Source organism: Lepisosteus oculatus, chromosome 14 (assembly GCF_040954835.1).
Source record: "Lepisosteus oculatus isolate fLepOcu1 chromosome 14, fLepOcu1.hap2, whole genome shotgun sequence".
NCBI lineage: Eukaryota > Metazoa > Chordata > Actinopteri > Semionotiformes > Lepisosteidae > Lepisosteus > Lepisosteus oculatus.
The window spans coordinates 26,406,783-26,432,310 of NC_090709.1; the positions used below are offsets into that span (position 1 = coordinate 26,406,783).

General features: G+C 42.1%; 3 non-coding genes and 1 pseudogene across 3 annotated transcripts; 3 read left to right on the forward strand and 1 right to left on the reverse strand.

Moving 5' to 3' along the window:
* Window positions 1-2,085: 2,085 nt before the first annotated feature.
* On the forward strand, window positions 2,086-2,157 carry trnaw-cca (transfer RNA tryptophan (anticodon CCA)). Its single transcript has one exon. It is a non-coding gene; the product is annotated as a tRNA-Trp (tRNA).
* Window positions 2,158-21,712: 19,555 nt separating this feature from the next.
* On the forward strand, window positions 21,713-21,831 carry LOC138217682 (5S ribosomal RNA). Its single transcript, XR_011181394.1, has one exon. It is a non-coding gene; the product is annotated as a 5S ribosomal RNA (ribosomal RNA).
* A 618-nt stretch (window positions 21,832-22,449) lies between these two features.
* Window positions 22,450-22,614, reverse strand: LOC138243594 (U1 spliceosomal RNA). The gene has a single exon (XR_011192249.1). It is a non-coding gene; the product is annotated as a U1 spliceosomal RNA (small nuclear RNA).
* Window positions 22,615-24,100: 1,486 nt separating this feature from the next.
* On the forward strand, window positions 24,101-24,219 carry LOC138217803 (5S ribosomal RNA; annotated as a pseudogene).
* The last annotated feature ends 1,309 nt before the right edge of the window (window positions 24,220-25,528 follow it).

A 25,528-nucleotide genomic window follows, 5' to 3' on the forward strand; every position in this document is an offset into this window, starting at 1 on the left:
CATCAAAGTGTACAGAAAGAAGAAAGAAAGGAAAAGTGTCGTTAATGAACTCTGTCCCCCTTGGGAGATGTCAAGCGCATTGGACATGAAAAGTGCCCAATAAAAGCCATTTCTCTTCGTTTCTCTTATGGTCAGGGCTCCTGTTCCGTGTAAAGGAGGCAGCTTGCTCAGCCGGCAGACTCAGGGCTTCGTGAATGCAGATGGCTCAGAGCGGTGTGTCCAAGCGGCTATAAAAGAGGAGAATTCTGCCGGCACCGTAGCTGAGTCGGTTTAAGTACCTGTCTCGTTAACTGGAGATCCTGGCTCCACATCCCAGCTGTGCCTTTCTTCCTGTCTTTTTGTGCAGAAACTACCATCTTGGACAACCGCATAGGGCTTGATTTAGTTTAAAGCATGAATGCATTTCCTTTCTGCAACAACTTGTTTTTCAAGAAATTCATACAGCTTGTGAAAAATGAAATGTAATTCTTGGCTATCAGAGCAGTAGGAATATTGCCGACTGGCAAGAAAATGCAAGCAATGTTTATTTTTTGACCGGAAAGGTGCGAATGGAGAAAAGCCTCTCTCATCAGTCTCTGTGGCGCAATCGGCGAGCATGTTTGGCTGTTAACTGAAAGGTTGGTGTTTCAAACCCACCCAGGGACGATCTTCTTATTATTGTCAATGTAAACACTGTCTCCGCTAAAGCCGAAACCTTAACCCTCTTCATATTTGCAGAAAATGCGAGTCTTTTGCCCGTGTCCAACAACAACACTTGAGACCGGGGAAGTCCAATAGTGATCAACACCGCAACTCCCCAGAAATCCATATTCACCCTTGAAAAAGTATCTTTGAATGGCTGGCGGGAGATATCATTTATACTCCTGTTGCGTCCTCTGCTAAAAGAGTTTAGAAATATAACGCAGATTTGTTTGAGAATTTGACAAGCACTGTTACAGTACGTTAGCACTGTGAAGTTGGATGTTGATATTTTGATATATTTACCTTAATTTTAACATAAATGTAAACATACATGCTGTACAATCTATGCTGTACAATCAAACACAGGTATATTTTGAGACTCATGCTGATCGTCCTGTGGATCCAAAAGAAAATTTTAAAGCTGATACATTTTCGATTGGAATTTGCATCTAGCTACAACGTCCCTGGATAAGAGATTTTATTAGTTGCGTGCAATCGGTATCGTTTACTTTATGTATGGTAGTGGAAATAGTTTTAAAAATGTTTTCTAAAGAAGATTGTATTGCCAGGACCTGCCTTTAGTGCTCAGTAGCGATGACGCTGTTGATATAGATGGAGAAGAAATGTAAGATGAATTGATGATCTAAGCTAAAATAGCCCTAACACGCCTCCTGTAACAGTGTTTGTATTCATAGCAAGTAATATTTTTTTTCAAACCCGAACGTTGCTTTTGCATTAAGTGTTATGTAACCATTAGCGGTTTCGGTAGCTTCTGAAGACCGCACTTTTCCAAACTGAAGCCTATAAGAACATTATTCAAGACACACCATGGCCCAGAATCATGCATCGGGACAAAGATTAACATCCACTGAAAGTACTCCCAAATAAAAGATTTGACCAAAAAATTAAAAGAGTAGGCAAGTATTAAAACAAAACCATAACTTCTTGACTTCCAACCTCTTTCCTGGTTCAGGCCATGTAAAATGACATATTCAGTGGACTCATGCCGAGGTTGTGAGTTTAAGCCTCACCTGGAGCAGCCTGGTTTTCTGTCTTGACAGGTAAACAGTGTTTTGTGTTATTTGCTAAATGGAGAGAGGATTCTGTGTTAATTGTGCTCCTCCTGGGAGAGGTCAAGATGAGAAGTTCACCAGGCTGGTGGTAAATATCCTGTCCAGGAATATCGGGGCTGTAGGGGGTCAGATCTATAGATGTAGTAAACACATTAGTGGAGACGGTGTGTCTGCTCTCTGTGAGAGAGCCAGGCGGGATGAATAATCTGTGGTCTGGGAAGAAGAGACCCTCGTTGGAAGAGCGGCGCTCCTCACAGGAGAGAATGAAAACAATATTTTTCAGGGACGCTGATTTTTCTCTTTGGGTGAATTAAAAGCACTTGTCGCAAGTGACCTTGTGGTGCAATGGTAGTGCGTCTGATTCCAGATCAGAAGGTTGCGTGTTCAAATCACGTTGAGGTCAGCTGATGTGTTTGCAGGTGCTGCTGGTGTCGAACTCGGAATTTACACCATGCAGTCGGGTTTTAGCTGTACACCACCTAGGTAATCCGAATGAAATAACAGAACAGTACAGAACACCCAGTCAGGAGCTTATGCAGCATTTCATCTTGAACACGACAAGAGAAAAGGCACACTGCACATCCGCGAAACATCACGTCCGACTTTAGAGACAGTGACATCAGAGAATGGAAGTTTCAAACCGCTTTTCTGTTACAGGTTCAAGCAAACCTGAAAGTTAGGGAGTGTTTGGTCACTTTTGTATGAAAAAGTGTCTGAAGCCTGTAATTATAATTTGCCCTTCTTTTAATTGTGGTTGAAATCCACTCCCATGTACCAAGACCTTACAGTATATTCATGTTTACTTAAATGACTAACTATTGGACTATTGGACATTAGTTGGTGTTTTTTTTTTTTTGTAACGATTTGCTATTTCATGCAGGAAAGAAAGGAACCCAGACCCAACGTTTGCTTTCAGGTTGGCTTCATTTACATAACAGACATCTATTTCTGAGGAGCCTGATTTGAATCACACAGCCCCGGTAGAAGTCGAATCGACAATCTTATAAACCGAAATCAGACGCGTTATCCATTAAACCACTAGCCCGTCACGTAAATTAATTGCACCATGGTGAGTTCAGTGCCGCTACCAGTAATACCCCACCCCCATCTTAAATTTCTAAGTGAGAAACGTGTTTTCTACATTTTTTTTTAGTTTTAAAAAATCATCATTTTTAAGCAGACAAAGCCTTTATGTGTCGCTCTGAATTTCTAATTGATTTAGAATTCCAAGACAAAAGCGTTTCGTTCCACAACGGCATGAAATGATCACGTCTTTCACTCTACGTCTCTCTTGTAGTAAAGCAGATCTTGCTAGGTGAGCATTTGCTCCGGTAAATTAGGTCACTTTTCATGTTAACTCACTTCTTCTAAACACATTTCCTTGTGCATGTTTTCTCCATGAAAAAAAGACATTTTCCCTTACATGATTTCTCGTTTTGTTTCATCAAAGAGTACAGAAAGAAGAAAGAAAGGAAAAGTGTGGTAAATGAACTCTGCCGCCCTTGGGAGATGTCAAGAGCATTGGACATGAAAAGTGCCCAATAAAAGCCATTTCTCTTCATTTCTCTTACAGTCGGGGCTCCTGTTCCGTGGAAAGGAGGCAGCTTTGCTCAGCCAGCAGACTCAGGGCTTACTGAACGCAGGTGTCTCAGAGCGGTGTGTCCAAGTGGCAGTAAAAGAAGAGAGTTCTGCTGGTGTCGTGGCTTAGATGGTTAAAGCGCCTCTTTAATAAACAGGAGATCCTGGGTTTAAATCCCAGCGGTGCCTTTCTTCCTGTCTTGCATCGTTTATTGTTATAGACAACATGCTTCTGCATTAAGTTTAATGGAGGTGTTTATTTCGTTTTTGGCACAACTTGTTTTTCAAGAACTCCACACATCGCGAAAGCTAAAATGCTTGTCTTTGTTATCAGTTCAAAAGAATTACTGCCAGCTGGCAAGAAAATGACAACGATTTTTTTTTTACTTTAGCCAAAAATCTGTGAATGTGGAAAAATATGACATGTGTCAGTTTCTATGGCACACTCAGTCAGGGTGTGCTTCAGTTAAACACAACGTTCGTAGATCAAATGCACCCAGAGACACACTTCGAATTAATCCGATCTAAACATTACCTTCTCTAAATGTGATTGAGTTTCTTTGCACGTCGTTAGCCATCTTGATGTTTTCAGAGATTTTCAACTTTTGACACTAGTCAAACTACAAGTAAATAGTTGAGTACCTATGTCAATATCACCGGGAATGTGAATATAAATGTAAACATCAATATTTCTGCCTTCTCCTGAGAAACACAAGTATAGAGTCAAAACACAATAAATAATGCTAGAAAATTATTCAGTTAACACCCAGATGTGACAAAACACATTTAAGACTTACATCCCCTTTAAATATGTATTTCCTTAATATCAGTTCTCTTCCCTCCCCAGGATACCTGCAAATTCACTATATCATATTAAAAGCTGTGTGTAAGTCTTACATGTGTTCTGTCACATCTGGGTGTTAAATTAATAGATGTGTTGTGTTATTTAATATGATTTGACTCCATGCTTGTGTTTCTCGGGAGAAAGCAGAAATATTAGGGATTTGCGGCTACAGAAAATAATGTGAACTTTACAGGCAAAAGTTAGGTTACGTTAAAGAAACAAAAACTTTTTGTCACCCTTTTCAACTTGATTATTTAAGACATTTGTTCGGAATAGTATATCTTCTCGTGTCTGTGGCTGTTATCCTACAATAACGGTGGTGAAATAGCAGGAATGTGCGGAAAGAATCGGAGATAGAACAGAAGACTCATCTAGTCGATAGTAAGGTTGTGTAGGACCGCACACACTTCGATGTCAGTGTTGAGTAGTGTGGTTTAAAAGCTTCTTCACGAACCAGGAAGGAGTAGAAATCTAAAGTCTTCTGATCCGTAATCAGACACGTTATCCATTGTGCCATTGGCGTTTGTATTGCATTCCTATACAGCACCACATTGAGTTCAGAGCCGCTACTAGTAATACATCGCCCCGGTCAAAAGTTTCTTCAATTAGATTCATGTGTTTTGTACGTGTGTCTAATTACTACGTCTTTCATTATGTCTGGTTTAAAATAATGTATCTTAAAAACAGAGAAAGGGTTTATGAGTCTCCCTGAAATTCACACACGAAGAATAAAAAATATCGCATTTAAAAAGAATACAGAGATGCCGGCGATAGAAAACTTAAGCGCGCGCTATCACTGAACTAAACTCCCGATCGATAAGTTTGCCGGCGGCTTTTTAATTGTGTTAGGAAGAGCAAATAGTCCACAGTGTACATTTTAAAGGTCTGAGCAAAACAATCAGACGTGAGGATTATTCAGAACAGGAGCCTCTACCTCTTTGTATACTGAGCTTTCGGGTGAACGTCAAAGTGAAAGACAAATTCGCAATTCACTTTTTGATTAAGGAACAAGAAAACACCACCCTTCAAACTGGATTCAGACCAGGGACATAAGACATACTCACTGCTTTTTCTACAGTTTTAAGAGCTAGCAACTGAGCTATCGAGAAGTCTAAAATAAACGTTTTGTCACACGCGTAGCCCAATGTAGTGTAGTGTTCCTCTTTATTTAAATCCCAGTTCGACATCAAAATACTCACTCCCATAGTCTCGTTTAGTAGAAGAAATGGACCAGGCTTCTACTCTATAAACGTCAATAGTTCTTATAAAACATTTGAAGGGATATCAGTGCAGGTGGAAATTGACTCTTTTTCTTTATGATTTGGTTTTGATTTTGAATCGTTATATTATTAAGTTTGTGCTTTCTCTGTTTTTATCATATTGTGAACTTATTTTTTAAACAAATGCTTACAAAGGCAAACAGGGCACACAGTACAAGCTACTGTGCACTTTTGGGAGTATACGAGGTTCGATATAAAATCGCAAAAATGTAAAAGGAGAAAATACCCCAGACTGCGTGTAAAGTCCTCCTTGAGGTATGCTTTCAAAATAGCTGCACCAGGCACTTGGAGACAGATAAACATAGGTATTTAAAATTCAGGAATATGAATGGTCAATTGCTTACAGTTGGGTTTTTACGTTTCGTATTTAGCGATTTGTGTATAAATCTTTTAACAATTCATTAAAATGCTAACAATATGTAAAATAAAAACAACAGCAACGTTAAATGGCGGGGAGACGGGCAGTTTTTTTTACAATCAGATTCCAATCTCTAATGCTGTGTTTGAGAGCTGTGTGTGAGAGCTTACTGTACATAACTTTCCTTTTCTCACATTTTCTGAAAACCATTCCAAAGGGGCACCTGTCACGGACGTCCTAAGGGACTAACCATGGGGAGTAGGAGAGTGGAAAAAGACCCATATGCGTAGCGGCGAGACGGGAAAAAGGCCCGGGCTCATTAGTGCAAAGAGTTCAGGAATGCCATATAGAAACCTATGCCCTCAGGGAGCGGACGTGGGGCGCCCTGGTGCTAGGCGGGTCTCAGGACATCCAAACGTCAATGCTGAGCAACGACAGAGTGCAAGACCCGGAAATATATAGCCCAAGGGAAAGAGAGGGACAGGAAGGACAGCAGGCTGGAAACTAGGGACAGGACAGAGAAGGAGCGCCCTCTGGCTGCAGAGGGCGTGACAGTACCCCCCCTTCATGCCAAGCACCCTGTCAAGATGTGAGTCGCTCTTGAATCAGAGCGGGGTGACACGGGCTTCTGTTCTGATATGGTTGTACGAGAAGCAGGAGGAATTGCTTCACTCGTATTGCTTCATGAGCTGAATCAGGAGTGAGACATTTCGTGTGTTTGTGCATATGTCAACGCCTGACCAACATCGTAAAACTAAATTAAAAACTAACATTAAGTTGTCAGAGACATTCATTTATATACAAACAAGAGACAGAGACAAAGTAATAATTCTTCATTAACTTGTCCTACACTGATCAGACTATTTGAAATTGTCTGATTCAGCCTGTGCAGTTCGTGCTAATTAGAACAACGCCAGTACTGAACCCTCATCACCGAACAGACTATTTAGCACAAGTTCAGCTGCTCGCCAGCTTTGTTACGCACAGTTTTGCATTGCTATTGAGCTCAGAGCAGGAGCTGATCTTCAGACAGTACCGTGTTAAGTAGTCTGCAGCTTCGTGCAAAACAGTTCGACAGTTCATTGCAATTTAGCCAATGTGTTTTCTATAGCTTTCAGCTGCAGTTAATTTACATAAAGAAAATCTACTACTGGTTTAAAAGCAACATGAGTCAGACCTACAATCTTCTGATCCAAAGTCAGATGCATTATACATTACACCACTGGCCCTAACCTTATGGTGCTCAACAGCACCATAGTGACCTCAGTGCCACTACTAGTAATGCATCACCCCCATCCAAAATTTCTAAGTAAAAAAAAAAACTTTTTCTATACTTGTCTGTTTAAAAATATGATATCTTTAAAAAAGACAAAGGGCTTGTGTGTCACGCAAAAGTTTTGATTCATTTCGAATGCAAAGTAAAACCATTTTCTTCCAAGAAATCATAAATTTGTCTCATCCTCCATACTATAATCCTCTCTTGTAGTAGTAAAGCATTTTGAATTCAACCGAACAATATATTAAAGGAACAAGTAATAGGTTTATTCCATGCTGAAAGAGAAGAGAGAAAACACAACGTTTCAGCTATGAAAACTTCTTCAGGTTTGTTTTCTCTCTTCTCTTTTCAGCATGGAATAAACCTACAATATTACTTGTTTCTTTGCAGATATGCATGCTGAAGTAGCTATCCACCTGAATATATTAAACGATTCATCTATACGATTAACATAATGTTCTCCTGAATAACTACTCAAAAGAAGCCACAGCTCAGGTGTTAGAGAGATTTGAAATCAGATCGATGGATTTAGAGTCCAGACTGCGAACCGACAGCTGACACAGGTCTTTTACAGAACCGTTCTGATTTTTTCTACTTTGTCCCCGTGACATCATTGTCCTGCTTGCAGCCGAGCCCGACACACAGTACCATCTGGTTTCTGTCGCTGGGCGCTCACCCTGTGGTCCATGTGGGTCCTAATGCCCCAGTATAATGACGGGGACACTAAACTGTAAACAGGTGCCGTCCGTCGGCTGATAAGTAAAACTGAGGTCCTGACTCTCTCTGGCCTTTAAAAATCCCAGGTCATCTCTTGAAAGAGTAGGGGTGTAACCCCAGCATCCTGGCCCAATTTTCCAATGGCCCTTACCAGTCATGGCCTCCTAATAATCCCCATCTATGGACTGGCTTCATTACTCTGCTCTCCTCCCCACTGATTGTTGATGTGTGGTGAGCATTTTGGCACAGTATGGCTGCCGTTGCATCATCAAGGTGGGGCTGCACATTGGTGGCGGTAGTGGGATTCCCCATTACCTGTAAAGCACTTTGAGTGGAGTATCCAGAAAAGCGCTATATAAGTGTAAGTGATGATGATAATAATAATAATTATTATTATTATGTAAATTGCAATAAAAATATAATATTTGTTTCAAAATCGATTAATGTAAAAACTGATAAAGCTAATGCTTTTTTCAGGGCTATATCTACTTTAAAAAAAAAGAGAAGTGAAATTTGGAGAAGATGCACCAGCGGGTGCCTTCACATCTCCAGCTTCAGTCTCGCCTGTAGCTGCGAGAAGGTTAAAAGCACACAAGTGATCTGTAGACGATGTTCGGGGAAGAGATAATTCTGTTTTCAACACAGGGAGTGAGAATGAGCTCAGTCCGGCTCCCAGCAGAATCCATTCTGGTTTGGTTACTGTTAGACTGTGCGTCTGAGGCTCTTTGGATCGCAATGTGAAAAAAAAACAATTGCTCACATCGAGAGGAAGGGAAGATATCATGTTTAAAAAATCAGAACCGAAGATTTGGATCTGGGGCCTCATACTTATCAAATTATTAAAATAACAGTTATTAAAATATTAGATTGTGTTTCTGCAACATTTCGTGCACACTACGCCATTTTTATCTAAAAATAAAACAACAGCCACAACAAGGGCTTTACACGCAGTCTTGGGTATTTTCCCCTTTTAGATTTTTGCCACTTTATATCGAATCTGTTATACTCCCAAAAATGCACAGTAGATTGTACTTAATAAAAATGTACAATTCACCGCTGGTATAAACAGATGTGTGCCGTGTCTGCCTTTGTAAGCATTTGTTTAAAAAATAAGTCCACAATACGATAAAAACACAGAAAGCACAAAGTTAATAATACAACAATACAAAATCAATACCAAATCATAAAGCCAATTAAGTACAGATGCAGCCATTCAAAATGCGCGGTAAAAACCCGCGGTACAGTAACCTACCCACAAGCCACCGCAGGGCACCGGAGGGCACCGCGGTAAGTGATTGGCTGGCCAAAATGACCGACAGGGGCACTCGTGGTGCATTGGTTGGTAGTGCAAAGATTTAATCATTTAATGTCTTTACTGTGCACATTTTAATCCGCTTAGTTTTGAATATTTATATGGATTTTACCACTAAAGGGAAATTTTAGTAGCTGAGCATAAAAAGAAGAGGAGCATAACGCATCTGAAGGTCATGAATGATATTAATTTAGGAACATAAACATTACTGTATGTATGTAAACTGTACTGTGTATGGCTGGTCTTGGTAGTTGAAAGAAAAAATACACACCAGTTTTCCATTTCTCCCTAAACATTTTAAGCATGAAAGTTTTATGAAACGGTACCCAAATATGCGATTGCTGTATGGAATGAATTTTAATTTAAAAAAATTATTTAACACGAACATAAAGCTGTTTACATCTTCCGCCTGAGAACAGTCACCCGTTGCTACCCAACGCAGAAACACAGCCACTAACTAGCAAAGAGAGGACATTAGCTACCCAATATGATAAAGAAATAAATGATTATTTTGTTTCTTTCTTTTGCACATTTATTTGAACATTTCCATCGATTGTACAAGCAACTGTCCAATTGTACTTGGAAACTGTCCAATCCCTAGTTCATCAGGCATTTTACTGGTCTGGCACCGGTCTGTGTCTTCCAGGATATAATGCCAGCGAACTCTTGTTTTTATGTCCACTATAACAGACAATCTCCTTTGCTTTTAACCGAGCGTTTAATAATTTCCTAAAATGAAAATGATTTACTTTATTTCCCTCACGGGATCAATAAAAGTATCTATCATCTGTCTAAACTATGGGACAGAATTCTGGGGTCTCCCCATACCAGAGATTATGGTAGGGCTTCAGAATGGTGATTGGCTGACACCATCTGACACCCCTCTGATTGGAGAAAAAAAGACGTGCTGGTTTGCTATACATACTGTACCAGGAAGAGGATTTCTTTCTATTCAAAACGTGTATTTTAAAAGTTTAAGAAGTAAAAACCTTACAGTGTACACAGATTTCTAAACTGATCAGGATCGTTATCTTTGTCTTATGCATAATAATGTTCACCGCTCTGTCCAGCAAATTAATAATAAACTTTATTTTATATAGCGTTTTAAACGAATAAGTAATTAGATTGCTCATAAACCTAATCACTTGCTTTTTCTTTTTATTTAGGCTCAGATTTCAACTATAGATCGTATTATTAATAACCATAATAACAACCAACCAACAAAAACAACCATATAAACATAATACCAACCAAAAACATAGATAACAACCACAATACAAAATCAAATATATCAAACAATTTTACTCTCGCAAATTCCTCAAATTATCATAATCCCGCCCCTTATGCAAAACCAAACCTTCCTCCCATCCCAGTTTATCCTGTTTATCATAAACAAAATCCACCTCAATTTTCAACATAAAGCATTACACAAAATCAATACCTCAACACTCCATACTCAACAACGATAATTCACAAACAGCCAGAACATGTAACTACACATTCCCAAACAGACCAAATTCCCATAGCCCCGCCCCTTATGCAAAACCAACATCCCTCCCCTGTTCTCTCTCTCCCCTGGCGGTTGTAATTGTTTTTATTTTCAAAAAAATTTTAGCAAAGTCATGTATTTTAAAAATCTTAAGATTTTTATATTTATGTCTTTATTTAGTGGTTTCATTAGTGACAAAGGCTAAACTTTCTTGGAAAAATGTCTTTTATGTAAACCATGTTTGCTATTAATTCATTCAGGGCTAAAATATGTTCATTGTCTTCTAATGAAAGAAGGGTTCCTTTCGCCGTAGTCGGGTTGAAATTAGAGGCTTGCCACGCCCGGACTGTTACAGCAACGCATTAGCATGTTAAAGCGATTTCATTGAGGAGCCTAGCCTTTAACTAGTAAGTACTGTACTTACTGGGTTTTTGAGGGGGGGGAGGTGTCTTTCGCTGGAAATCTCGCCTCCTACTTTGAAAATACCCGTGAAACCGGTTCACTTCGTCACAGCCAGCACTCCTGCAGAGAGGGGGGTTGTACTTGCAGTGTATACAGTACACGCGTTATGCTCTTCGTTAATGTCTAAGCCGGAACATATCATTATATCTCATTTTGTATTTCTTAAAAAAAAACGTTTTCCCAGCCTAACAGTATTGTTTTTAACCTGTAAAGCGCTTTGAGGAGCCACCTTTAAAGGCGCCATATACAATAAAGTTCATTATTATTACTATTGTAAATTTGCTGGACAGAGAGGTGAACATTATTACACAGAAGACAAAGATAGCGATTTACGTTGCATTGTGTATCGTGCTGCTTTAATACAGTTTTAAATAATTAAAAGTCTAAACAGTATCAGCTTTATTTATGGGTTTTAAATAAAGGTGATTTAAACGCGATTTAAATCAATATAAATGTTTATATTGTAACGCATAGGTGACTATTCATTGTTATTAAAATGACTTAAATTCGATCATGTTGTGGTATTTAGAAATATACATTTGTTTGGTGTGAGTGAAGTTTTATTTAATCTCTGAGCCATACTGATTCTTCTGGAAGCCAGTTTCCACCAGGGAGTAAAAAAAAAAAACACACTATGGTATTCTCTCCAATGCAGTGCAGTTAAAAACATACCTCTGATGCTGCTCCTAAATGAATATCGTTTATGACCATCAGAAGCTTTATGCTCCTTTTCTTTTTTCCAGTGGATTGAACAGGGAGAGGCATTTCATGATGTACTTTTCACTGAAGAAACAACAGTGGCTCTGGAACAGTTTTCAACCATGTCGTTTTATAAAAAGGGGAGATATGTACACGTTACTGAAGCTAAAAGTTTAGCCTTTGTCACTAATGTAACCACTAAATAAAGACATATAGAAATCCCTACGTTACAGACTGTATATGGCTGGTATTGGTAGTTTAAAGAAAAAATACACACCAGTATTCCACTTTCTCCCTAAACATTTTAAGCATCAGTCTTACATGTGGTTATTTCGGAAACGTTTGTACGTGCTCCTTCTGACCATGTTACTGTTTACTGTTACTGACCATATTAAGTTTAAGTGCCTGTGGGCACTTTTCCTGTCCGTGGGGGGTGGACCGTCTTTCATTAGAAGGTTAGTCTGTTCTACTCTGAGAATGTAGAGGGGGTGGAAAGTGCCCGCGGTCATTTAATTAGTATTAAAATTCGCACTGATTCCCTTGTGAAGATACGGACATAGGAATATTCGTGCGTGGTCAAAAAATGGCATAAAAACGACAAAGTGAAGGCTGTGAAAACATTCACAATGTACTTTATACACAAAGCAAATATACCCCCCCCCCCTCTCAATTCAATTCAAGCTGCTTTATTAGCATGACAGATGGGTACAATCAGTGTTGGGTATTTACTTTGCTTTGAGATGCCACTTTTAAAGGTGATATATAAAATCAAGGCTTTACTTGCTTTAACTCCGCAAGTCTAAGTTCTTGTGTCTGTCCTATTCGAACCCGAAAGTATTACAATATGTATCTTTATAGCAGGTGGTGTACAGCTTTTTAGTATAGATTACACTTTTCTAAAATGTATTTAAAAAATAAAAACGATTACAATCTAATCTTTCCACGTTTGATCCCAAAATAAATCTAAACGGGGAGAAAGCTATGCTGAAAGTTTATTAAGATACTTAGAAGACAAAGATATCAATTTATGTTGCATTTGTCTGATTGTGAATCAAAAAACACATATATTTAAACCCGCATTTGCGATTTAAATCAAAACGTTATTTAAATCAATATAAATTTTTATATTGTAACGCCTAGGTGACTATTCATTGTTATTAAAATGACTTAAATTCGATCATGTTGTGATATTTAGAAATATAAATTTATTTGGTGCGAGTGAGGTTTTATTTAATCTCTGACTCAGTGATGGCCTGGCATGGTGAGGTGCGCTGGCAGCTATGTGGTGTTACGCAGTGGTGGCCTGACACGGTGAGGTGCCCTGGCAGCTCTATGATGCAGTGGTGGCCTGGCATGGTGAGGTGCGCTTGCAGCTATGTGACGCAGTGGTGGCCTGGCACGGTGAGGTGCGCTGGCAGCTGTGTGATGCAGTGGTGGTCGGGTATGTAGAGGTGCACTGGCAGCTGTGTGTTGTGACGCAGTGGTGGCCTGGCACGGTGAGGTTCGCTGGCATATAATGAATATATTTCCATGGATATAATACAACTGTTATTATTGATCACCGAATTATTGTACTTGACATGACTTCATTCAGCCTTTCCTGAACGTCTATGACAGGCAGAGAGAGTGCTGTTTCTGGTGCGATCTTTTGCAGCTGACATTTCACTGTTTTAAACGAACAAGAAATTAGATTGCTCATAAATCACTTATTCTATATAAACACAGCGTAATTGCCCTCCGAAAATCCTCTTTTTCTTGTTCGTTTTAGAGACCTTGATCGAAACTGATTTTAGATGTCAGAAAGGATTTATTTTCTCTGTATTTCCTACATTGCTTTGTCGAGATTTTAACTTTATATCTAACTTTATATCTAGGCTCAGATTTCAACTATAAATCGTACAGTGATTAATAGCAGTAAATACTGATGTTTTGCGCCCTACTACCACAAAAATATATGTTTAAAAAAATGTCATGTTCCCATAAAAAAGTCATGCCTTGGAGTATAGACCCCCAAAGGAATGCCATAGACTCAAACTGCAAAATAAACACATATAGAAAGAAAGTATTTGTATTGTAATTGCAAATCCTGGTACTGTATGAGTGATTGATATGACTTTCCTCATTACAAATCTCTTATTAGAATTTAAATTTCTCTGTAACTCCAGGTCAGAACAGAGAAAATGTAACTGCCTTAAGGAGTTTACGATTATGAAAAATAGAAGGATAAGCATGATACGTATGTCTTCTGTCATTTTCTAAGTCATGTTACTGAGCACCAAATCTTATTGAGAATATGAATCCATTTAAGGTTTATACCATTAAAGTAACGGTTTATTCCATGCTGAAAATGTTTGTACCAGACTTTTTTGAGGCCTGTTTAATTGTGTCTGAAGTCTGATGTTGTAAATTTTATTGTTAAAAAGATCCATGAAAATGTCACTACTAAAGTTAGCTGGTACTGTTGGTATTGTAAGTGGCAAGTAGAGCTCATATTTTAGATTTTGTGTAGTTGCTAGCGTTGAACTGTGTGTTGGATGCACATGAATTGAAGGAATGGGCAAACATAGCTGATGCGGATCCACAGAGCCAGCATATTAAGATGTTTATAATTAGAGGCAATTTGTTTAAATAACTAGGTATGGATACTGATGTGCAAGAGAGGTGGAAAGGCTGTTTCCTTAAGCCAGCACTATAAAATATTTTATTCTCAGTGAGATGCTGCCATTTCATAGTGGGTTTCTAACACCGTGTATAGTTCCATCAGCACAGTGCCTTTACTTCCATTTCTAATCTCTTTATCCAGTACAGAGGATTTGGAGCCTATCCCAGTAAGCAACGGACACAAGGCAGAATACACCCTGGACATAGCGCCAGTCCATCACAGGACAGACAGACACAAACACACACACACCAGGGCCAGTTTTCCCATAAACCAATTAACTTACCAGTATGTTTTGGAGTGCGAGAGGGAGTCATATCACACATATGGAGAAAAACCAGAGAGAACATGTAAACCCCACACACACAGGATGGCAGGAATTGAACCTAGGACCCCAGTGCTGCAAGATAGCAATGCTAACCACTTTGCCACCATTATAAATGGATGGATATCTTAGTTATCTTTCTAGTTCACAGGTTTGCATGCATAATTTAATTTTGAAAGCCACTGAGACATCAGGTACTACTGTTGTATTTATGAAAAAGAAACAAAACAAAAAACATACTAACAACTGTGCCATCCTACTCCTTAGTTAATACATTTTATTATTCATAAACAGTTAACATTGTTAGCAAAATATTTAAAATTATATTTAACCCTATTTTTTCTTTAGTTTTGTATTTAACTTATTATATGATAGTCAGACTTAATGTATATTTGAACAATGAAAATATATTTTTACAAGATTTTACATTAAGCACTTAAAATTAATATGGTTAATAATAGTAAACTGTAACATGCTGTAACAAGATCGGTTAAACTGCGAAGAAAATGCTTTCAGAGAAAATGCTTTCAGAGAAAATGTTTCAGGTGTGAAGAACATAGATCTCCAATGCAATTTCAACCAAAGCTGTTCCCACACACCCTGCCCCCACTACCATTAGAATATACACAAACATTTTAGCGTTTCATTCTGAGCAGAAGACCCTCACACCTGAAGAGTGCTGGCTGTGACGAATTAAACCGGTTTTACAGGTTTCAATCACAGACCATGGATTTTTAGAAACATCCCATCAGTGACATCACTGAAGTCAACTCCTAGGTACTGTAACTGTCGTGTGGGTAGTTTCACAAGAATCAGACAAAGGTTTAAGCATCGCTTGTTCTAGATAAAACTGCAAAAAAAAAAACAACAACCAATAATGTACTTCTTTGCGTCTCTGTTTGCCCAAATCATATATTCACAACGTGAAATCTAGAAAATAATATTACGTAACCAAAATCCGCAATATGGAAACAGAACCTGTGTAATTGTTGATAGATGATGTACTCGTAACATTTTTTCAAGACGAACTACAACATTTAAAAAATGACTTGTATGTACTTGATATCTCTAATCAATCCACGGGTCCCAGCACAAAACGAAACTAAAACGCATACCGTTTCGCGCTTCTTATTAGTTGCTCAAAAGTAATTTGATCGTATGAAATGCATAATATAAACCTAGAAACATATACGTGAGCAGTACTTAAGCACTGTAGTATCGGTGTTAAGACATACCTCTCAAATACTGTAAATCAAGTTAAAAATATCTCAAGACCGATTCTGGTCATAATGAAACCATGTTTCGTGTATGTTTTCTTTAAAGTACTGAGACCAGCCATATACTGTATGTTTATGTTCCAAAATTAATATCGTTTATGGCCTTCACACGCGTTGCAGTATGCTCCTATTCTTTTTATGCTCAGCTACTAAGATTTCCCTTCAGTGGTAAAATTAGATATGAATATTCAATACTTAAACGGGCACAGTTAAGACATTAAATATACATATACATACTGTATACAGTACAGTTTTCATACAGTAATATGTTTATGTTCCTAAATCAATCTCTTTTATGAGCATGTGAAAGGCATGGTGAATCGATTCTCAAAAATTACTGTACTTTGCATGATTGGAAACAAATGCGTGATTGCGAAATGCTGTGGTGTTACTTTTACAAAGACGGTCAATGAAAAAAAGAATGTTGACCAGGGCAATACTTTGAGTTTACACTTACAGCTTGTCCAAAGTCATTCATTATTAATACTATTAGTAATATCTTCGTTAAAGACTTTGATGGCCACAGCTCAAACATGAGAGGTTGAGCTTTATTAGCTCCACCTTGCCGAAATTCCGGATACTATTATTTTGCTTGTCATATTATAGGAGAATTTACGGTAACTAGCAGTATTTACCGGTAACTCACGGTATTTACCGGTAACTTGCGGTAGACTGCGTACAGCGTACCGGAAAATAATGCGGTATCGCCCACGCATTTTGAATGGCTGCATCTGTATGTCCCCCAGCTCTGAGCCCATTGGGCCTGCTGGTGTGACCAGAGCTGCAGCGTCGCCATGCTGGTGGGGGTCAGTTCGGCTTTTCTGTTGGAATGAACAGGGGGGTTACATGATGGTGCTGTCTGTGGTCTGGCTGTCCTGCTGGTCTGGATGAGGGGTGCGTAGTGTGGTGCAGGTTCTTGTCCCATCCTGCTCTTGGTCCAGGTTGGAGGGTTGCACCGATTCTGAGTCTTGTTAGCTGGTATGGATGGGTTTGGGGGTGTTGATACCAGAGTGGTCCGAGGGGGGTGCAGGTGTCTCGGGGGCATTCTTGTTTTTCTGTGAGTTCAGGTTGATTCTGTTGGTTTTGCCACGAATCTCCCTCACGCAGGCAAGTGCTCCCGCATTCCTACGAGCTCTCCCCGTACCAAACGTGCACGTGTCAATCAGGCCTCTGCTTAAACCTTCATCTGCCCCCCGGTCATTGCTCACGATTGAGATTCTCTCCCGGAGCTTACGTACTAACTACACCTTTGCCTTACTACGACTTCTCCCCTGGACCTCGACCCCGCTTTAGCCACTCGATTTTGTACCTTCGCCTGTTTTACGCTTTCTCGGATCCTGACCCCAGCCTGACTTTTCGTTTACGCCTCTGCCTTCTGAATCCACACCGACGCAACTTCTACGCCTTCCCGGACTCCGACCCCTGCCAGTCCCTCGACTACACTTTCGCCTGTCGATTCTGTGCCTACGCCTGTGCTACGTGTGGAAGACCGAGTCAAAAGGTCAGGACAGTGACTATGCGTGGGAAAGGTTTTCTGTTCGCACCTAAGACCACTGTCTTAGGTGCAAACTAAAGCCTGTGATTCCTCACACCCATTCAACCAGAGAAAATTGAAACAGATTGTAGGATGCCAAATGGCACCCCCCTGTCCTGTTTGTTTGACTTCTGACACTGCCCCTTTCCCTGTATGTTCCTTTGATATGTTAAAGTATTGCCTACTTTTAATGTATAAAAAAGGACAGTATAACTTCAGTCCAGTGAACATGTCTTGAGTGCTAGGGGAAACCCTTTCTCTGTGATATGCTCCCCTTCAGCTGATTGTATTAAAGATCTCTGTTGACAATCTCCCAACCTGAGTGAAGACTGAGTTTTCTTCGACATACGCCTTCCCGGACTCGGACCCCTGCCTGTTTACTCCGACTATGCCTGCGTCTCGCGCCAACCCTACCAAGGGCACCGCATTGGATCCCTATCCTCAGCAGTCAGCCCCTGCGTGACAGGTTCTGAGTGTCTTGGTTACATCCGTTTGTGTGTATAGATGAAAAAGCTATTGAAGAGCACCCCGACACCCCCCACCCATCTCGGTGGAAGTTGCCATGTTCAAAAAATCCTAAAAAGATAATTAAAGTTTCACACAACAAAGCATGACTGTGAAAGGTCAGGAGGCCTGCCTAATGGTTGTGCTGGCCCCACTAGCACCTCTTCCAGAAGCAACCTTAGTTTTTCCCAGGAGGTCTCCCATCCAGGTACTGACCAGGCTCACACCTGCTTCAGTACTGAAGGCTGCTGATTATGGCCAGCAGCCATATCACCCTGCAACTCACAACTGGCAACCCACTGAAGCTAAGCAGGTGTGAGCCTGGTCAGTACCTGGATGGTAGACCTCCCGGGAAAAACTAAGGTTCCTTAGTTCCTTAGTGGGGCCAGCAGGGGGCGCTCACCCTGTGGTCCATGTGGGTCCTAATGCCCCAGTATAGTGATACTGACGATATCCCCAAATTTCCCCATTGGCCCTTACCAATCATGGCCTCCTAATAATTCCCCTCTTTGAATTGGCTACATTTCTCTTCTCTCCTCCTCACTGATAGTGGTGAGTGTTCTGGCGCACTATGGCTGCCGTCGCATCATCCAGGTGGATGCTGCACATTGGTGGTGGTGGAGGGGAGTCCCCATTACCTGTAAAGCGCTTTGAGTGGAGTGTCCAGAAAAGCGCTATATAAGTGTAAGCAATTATTATTATTATTATTATTAATGAGCACAACACTTGATTACAGTAAAAAAATCATTAAAAAATAAAGAAATGTTCCACATCTCAAAGCAAGGTTGTATAAGGTTAGGGGAGCTGTCTGATGTGTAAAACACCTGTTTGCAGCACTGTGGCTGTTGTGCTTGAAGAGCTATTGACTCGTGAATAGCACCCTCCTATCACCATGTACGGCCTGTCTAATGGTGCCATATTGAAAACATCATAAAAAAATAAAGAAAAGGGACACAGCCACAGCAAGATTGTATAAGGTTAGGGGGCCTGTCTGGTGTGTAAAACACCTGGTTGCAGCACTGTGGCTGTTGTGCTTGAAGAGCTATTGACTCGTGAATAGCACCCTCCTATCACCATGTACGGCCTGTCTAATGGTGCCATATTGAAAACATCATAAAAAAATAAAGAAAGGGGTCACAGCCACAGCAAGGTTGTATGAGGTTAGGGGGCCTGTCTGGTGTGTAAAACATATGGTTTCAGCAGTGTGGCTGTTGTATTTGAATTGCTATTGTAGCGGCAATGCTTGTTAATAAGACAGAATTAAGTGTTGGTATGCTGTCCTAAAGGAGGCCCCATCTCACCCTCCATCTCTGTGGTGCAGCCACAGAGAAAGTATTCATGCAGGCTGATTTAAGATGTTTTGTTTTGATAAGGAACAAGCTCCCAGACAGGGATGCACTTAGCTAAGCCTGGCTATCATGATCAATGGTCATTCATTGGCGCCTATCAGTCTAGGGAGTGCCGAATGGACATCTGGACTGCATTCCTAAGTGTCAAGAGTAAGTGACTTATATCTCATCTTGACCAACCAATCAGGGACTGGCAGGGCGTGGTAAAACCATGTGGGTCTCCAATGCCCGCCAAACTCTCAACCAATCAGCACACATCTGGGTCTTGGTCAAAAAGGGAGCGCAAGCTCAGATCTGGGCTCTCCTTGGCCATTTTCGCGCATCCTCAGAGACAATCACGTGACAACTGCTGTTGTCTGCAAAAGGACTTGGACTTTGTTCTAAGCGCGAGGCCTAGGATCCCGTACGTACTCAGAATTCTACCAACGTGAATGCTCCGCTTGCTCAACGGCAGCCTACAGTTGGACCCTCGTCGACAACCTGAATAGCTTATTCAGAAGCAGCGCTGGACCGGGAACTAACCAGCTTCTTCCCAGGCAAAAGAGTGACTTGTGAGGACTCGCGGTCACATCTGTGCATAGAGACTTTCTACTAGCCAGCCGGACTGCTGGTAGATCCCCTCGGAGCAACGACTGCCCTGCGCGCCGCAGTCAGATTCCTCCGCCCGTCCTACTCCGAGCTGCACCTTGACTGGTTGGCCGGTAGCCAGAGAACGCCGACACAACGCCCATTGGACAACAGCTGCAACAGAGGCTGCAACAGAGCCTGTCAGCTGGTTTGGTGTTCGTGCCGGGAGATTCCAAAACCATACACAGTGGATAAGTAAACCCCATGTTCTACATTGCGGCTCGAGAATTCAGTTGTACCTCAACACAAGTTGTTATCAATTTAATTCATGAGTAATGTATTTACTTCCGAGTTTAGAGTAACAGTGGGTAATAACACTGATTAGCGATTTGGTAACCGAACGATATATATTGACATATATTCTCTGTTGTGTATCTCTTTGTGTTTGCATCTCTTCGAGATTATATACCTTGTATATTGATAACCCTCACAGTAAGGTCTGCCACTCGTATCCTGGCAGACTAGTATATGTTTGGTGCACAGTTTATATTAATAAATGTATCCCGTGTATTGAACCCGCGTGTGTGCGTTGTTAGTTGTTCTGACGATTGATTTTCTAAAAGCCCCAACGAACAACCTCGTGATTACTGCTACAATTAATAATTGTCTCAGTAAGCCCATCAAACCACTACAACATTCAGGTACATTCAGCTCCGGCGGGAACAAGTCATTTGTCGGTCTTTTCAAGTGCTGGGAGCCGAGTAATCCTTTGCTTGTATCGTTTCTCCCCGGTGACTAGATCTCAACCTGCGACTCTCGACTGGGCTCACCCATGGCAGCCCAGCAGGTGTGAGCCTAGCCGGCACCCGGATGGGAGATTCACCCCGGAAAAGCTCAGGTTGCTGCTGCTCCTGCAAGAGGTGTGACTGGGAGTAGGGAGCGCTCACCCTGCGGTCTGTGTGGCTTTCCTGATGGCGACACTCTGCTGCACAAACAGGCGCCGTCCTTCGGGGGAGGCATAAAACCGAGGTCCCGACCCTCCTTGGCCATTAAGAAATCCCAGGGCGTCTCTCAAAAAGAGACGCCGGGGGTGTCACTCTGGTGTTAGTGTTCCCCTTTACCAATCAGTCGGGGTCTCCTCCTAATCCCCGTCTCATATGTAACAATCAATGACGAGGCCCCCCTGTCCCGCGATATTGTACTTGTCTCCTGGCCGCTGGCTGGCGCCGTGAGATTTAGTACTCGCGCAAGAGACCGGGGGCAGAGCGCGAACGCGGTCCCCCGCCCCCCACAAAGTGTGCGCTCCAGGTTCCCTCTCGGGGCTCTGCAACACAGCGGAAAGGCAGCGAGAAGGAGCCTCTCGCTCTGACGCCGCAAGGCCACAAGAGGGCGGAGGCGCCGCGCGCCCGGCCGACGTGTTGGACTGGTGCGCTTTATGTGCTGAAATAAACACGCGACAGCCCAGAAATGTTTTGAGTGCTGTGCACTGGAGGTTTTTGTCTTGTGAAGACTTGCCTTGTGCTCCTCCGAGCAGTTTGTTTGTTCTCCTCCAGTGCGGGACAAGCCAACACAAGGGAGCACATTCGCCAACATCCAGGTACGCAATGCGATTTGGAAAGAGGCTCCTTTCCAAAGAGTTGCACAAGAACGATCCTTCAGTCCAACTCGGGGGGCACAGAGCCCCAGCCACACACAGCTTCAAGTAGCGAGTTAGGCGCCACGACTTTCGCTTGCGGCCACACCACCCTGAATGTGCCCAATCTTGTCTGATCTTGGAAGCTAAGCAGGGTTGGGCCTGGTTAGTACTTGGATGGGAGACTTCCTGGGAATACCAGGTGCTGCAAGCTTTCTCGGCCAGCAGGGGTCACCGTTGGTGCCGTAGGCTTTGGGAGGAAAACCTGGAGGATGGAAAGGTGATCTATAGCCTCATCTCTAGAGATGTTTTGTTGCTATGGCATGTGTGTGACCCATATAAAAAAAAAAAACGTTTGTTAAACGAATATCGAAGCTGCCTCTAAATCTGCAAATGAAGATGAGTCGATAAACCACTTGTTTATCGTATAACTATACATATATTCATTTATTACTGATTTCATTCAATGAGCACGGATACAATAGAGGTACAGCCATTCACTGTTTGACATGTCTGCACTGGTACAGAACCTAGCAATCAGAAAACGGGTGAAACTGTCTTGAGAATTAGCATACAGTACCGAGGCCCCCATGACCAAATAAAGGCTAACCTCGATAATCAGCCTAAATAATGCAGACTACAGCAAAACGACTGACTTTGAAAAGGGAATGAATGTCCGGAAGGAGTAGTGTAACCAGCTTGAAATGCTTCTCCAGACCTCTAACTAAAAGAAACCGGGAACCAGCAGTGGCATCGACTCCTTTCGAACTGGGATCCTATCGCAGCACGTGGTGTCGTAACTCTTCCGTATCCGATATTGGACCAAGCACATCAGGGGAGAGCGCGAACGCAGTCCCCCACTACCAGAAATAATGCAGTCGAGATTCCCACATTTGGGGAATTCGCAGGGGTCAGCACAGCCGGAGTGCAATGGCCGAGCCTCGCCCTGGGTGAATCGATTTTTTAAGAACTTTATTTTCTTTTCACAAAAAAATACAGGACATCACAAATTAGAAAGCTTTACATTAATATACATACTTAAAACAGTATATATGATCACATCTCATTACATTTTGACACGGTACCAGTTACATAGCAACAATTTCTTTTTTTCTGGTGTAAATCACATTCTTTACTTAAACATGATAATGTTTTTCACAGTTTCTTGAGATATTGACCTATGCTCTCTATTTCCCACAGATTTTCTGCTTCCTCCCTCCTTTCTCTCCACAGATCTCTGAGGTAATAGTTCTCTTGGGTGATGAACAGGGCCAGGCTACCTGCTGCCTTGACTGGGACCTCGATGCCTTTGAACAGCCCCATGTTCCTCACTCTCCACAGGGCGTCTTTCCCACTGTTCACCACGGCCCAGATCCTGTCAAACAAGTCAGGAGGAAGTTTGACAGGAAAGATGCCGTTGTAGCGGCAATGCTTGTTAATAAGACAGAATTAAGCGGTGGTATGCTGTCCTAAATGAGGCCCCATCTCACCTTCCATCTCTGTGGTGCAGCCACAGAGAAAGTATTCATGCAGGCTGATTTAAGATGTTTTCTTTTGATAAGGGACAGCTCCCAGATGGGGATGCACTTAGCTAAGCCTGGCTATCATGATCAATGGTCATCCATTGGCGCCTATCTGTCTAGGGAGTGCCAAATGGACATCTGGACTGCATTCCAAAGTGTTAAGAGTAAGTGACTCATATCTCACGCAGGGCGTGGTAATACCACGTGGGTCTCCAATGCCCGCCAAACTCTCAACCAATCAGCACACACCTGTGTCTTGGTCAAAAAGTGAGCGCAAGCTCAGATCGGGGCTCTCCTTGGCCATTGTCGCACATCCTCAGAGACAATCATGTGACAACTGCTGTTGTCTGCAAAGGGACTTGGACTTTGTTATAAGCGCAAGGCCGAGGATCCCGTACGTACTCAGAATTCAGAAAGCTTTTAAGCGCAGGAGGCGCCCTATCCCCGCTCGCTCGCTCGCTCACTCCCCTGTTCACACGTGCAGTGCGGCTTGTCCGTCTGTTTATTTGTCAGCTTTGGCGAGACAGGGGTGCTTGTGTATTAGCGTGAGCGTTTTTTATTCTGATCATGAACAGTTTTACAAGTCCGCAAAGGATCGAGGAAAGGTTTATCGCCAGCTGAAAAGAGACACAGCGCTTCGGCTGTGGAGACTTGTTCGGCTGGCGTTCGGAGAGTCGCGTTTTTCAGAATTGTATTGAGATCGTTTTCCACAGAGCTCAGATGTCAAAGCACAGCAGCAGCTCTCTACAGCGATCCTCTATAGCGCCCTTTCTCCCGCAGCTCCGTCCTCATTGGAAGGAAGCAAGAGTGAAAGGCTGAAGTGAAATAGAGCGGGGACGAAGGCAATGAAGAGAGAGAACGTGGGAAGAAAAGAAAAACGCAAGGGAAAAAAAGCAGCGTCGTAAAAGAGGTAACGGAGCTGTCCTATCAATAAGAAGGGTGCCAGCGAGCCTTGCTCTTGCTTATGGCCACACCCCCTTGAGCACGCCTAATCTCGTCTGATCTCGGAAGCTAAACAGGGATGGGCCTGGTTAGTACTTGGATGGGAGACCGCCTGGGAATACCAGGTGCTGTAAGCTTTTAAGCGCAGGAGGCGCCCTATCCCCGCTCGCTCGCTCATTCCCCTGTTCACACGTGCAGTGCGGCTTGTCCGTCTGTTTATTTGTCAGCTTTGGCGAGACACGGGTGCTCGTGTATTAGTGTAGATTAAGCCGGTTCAGGGACGCCAAATATGTAATCATAGTGGCTCTCTGAAGGCACCAGTTCTGTAGGGTTTGGGCATTTACTGAGACAATTATTAATTGTAGCAGTAAATCACAAAGTTGATTCTTTTGATGGCTTTAGAATCCAACCATGCGACATAACTCAAACAACGCACACACACAGGTACTAATACACGAGGATACATTTATTAATACATAGAATATGCATGTAAACCTAACAGATCTTATCGAGAGGGTTATCAGAATACAAAAGGTATATATTCAATCAGTTACAAAGTGTTACACATATCAAGAGGACATACGTTCAGTATATCATTCATTTAGACCGTTTCGTAAAGTGAACTTGGTTACAACTTCTACATTAGATACTCAAAACAAGTACATAACTCTTAGGAATTAAATTGATATCAACTGGTTGGGATAACAATTGAATTCTCGAGCTGTAATGCATTGAAGTTGAATACTCATCCAATCTTTGGGGATTCAGATCTCCTGCGGGCACAAAGAAACAGTTGCAGGCTGTTGCTGTCCAATCCGCGCTCTCTGGCTCCGTGCCAGGCTGTGCTGTGCGGCTTGCGACGGTGCGCTGCTGATGCTCACTGTCCGGCTAGTTGGCAAAGTTTGTGCACAGGAGAAAAGATGACTGTGGGTCCCAGCAAGTCAGGAAGAGGACCGGTTCGTTCCTGATGAAGAGCTAGTTCTGAATAGTGATTCAGCTGTCCACAGTTCCGACCTGTTCACGAGGCCTGCTGCTGGTTACTCTCTGGCAACCTCCACTCTAGACTCTTAGAACAAAGGAAAGTTCTGGCACTCGGACACACTGGCCGTTCCGTGGTTGTCCGGGCTGAGTCTCAGGATGGTCAGGAGGCGCGCTGTGAGAATGTCCTGCCCTTGGGAGCCTTCTGCTCCTGGGCCATGCTGCCCTGGAATTCTCCTTTGAATTCCCTTTAGAACAGTCCACAGAATCCTCTCCAGAATCTTACTGAATCTTGTTGAATCTCCCTTCTGAAACTCACAGGCTCTCTGTGTTGCCTGTTTTACCTGGAGGAACTTCAGCTCATTGATTAGCTGAAAGTTCATGGGCATCAGAGTCCCACGTGGGTTACTCGGCCCTACCAGTCCCTGATTGGTTGATCAAGGTGAGATATGAGTCACTTAGTCCTAA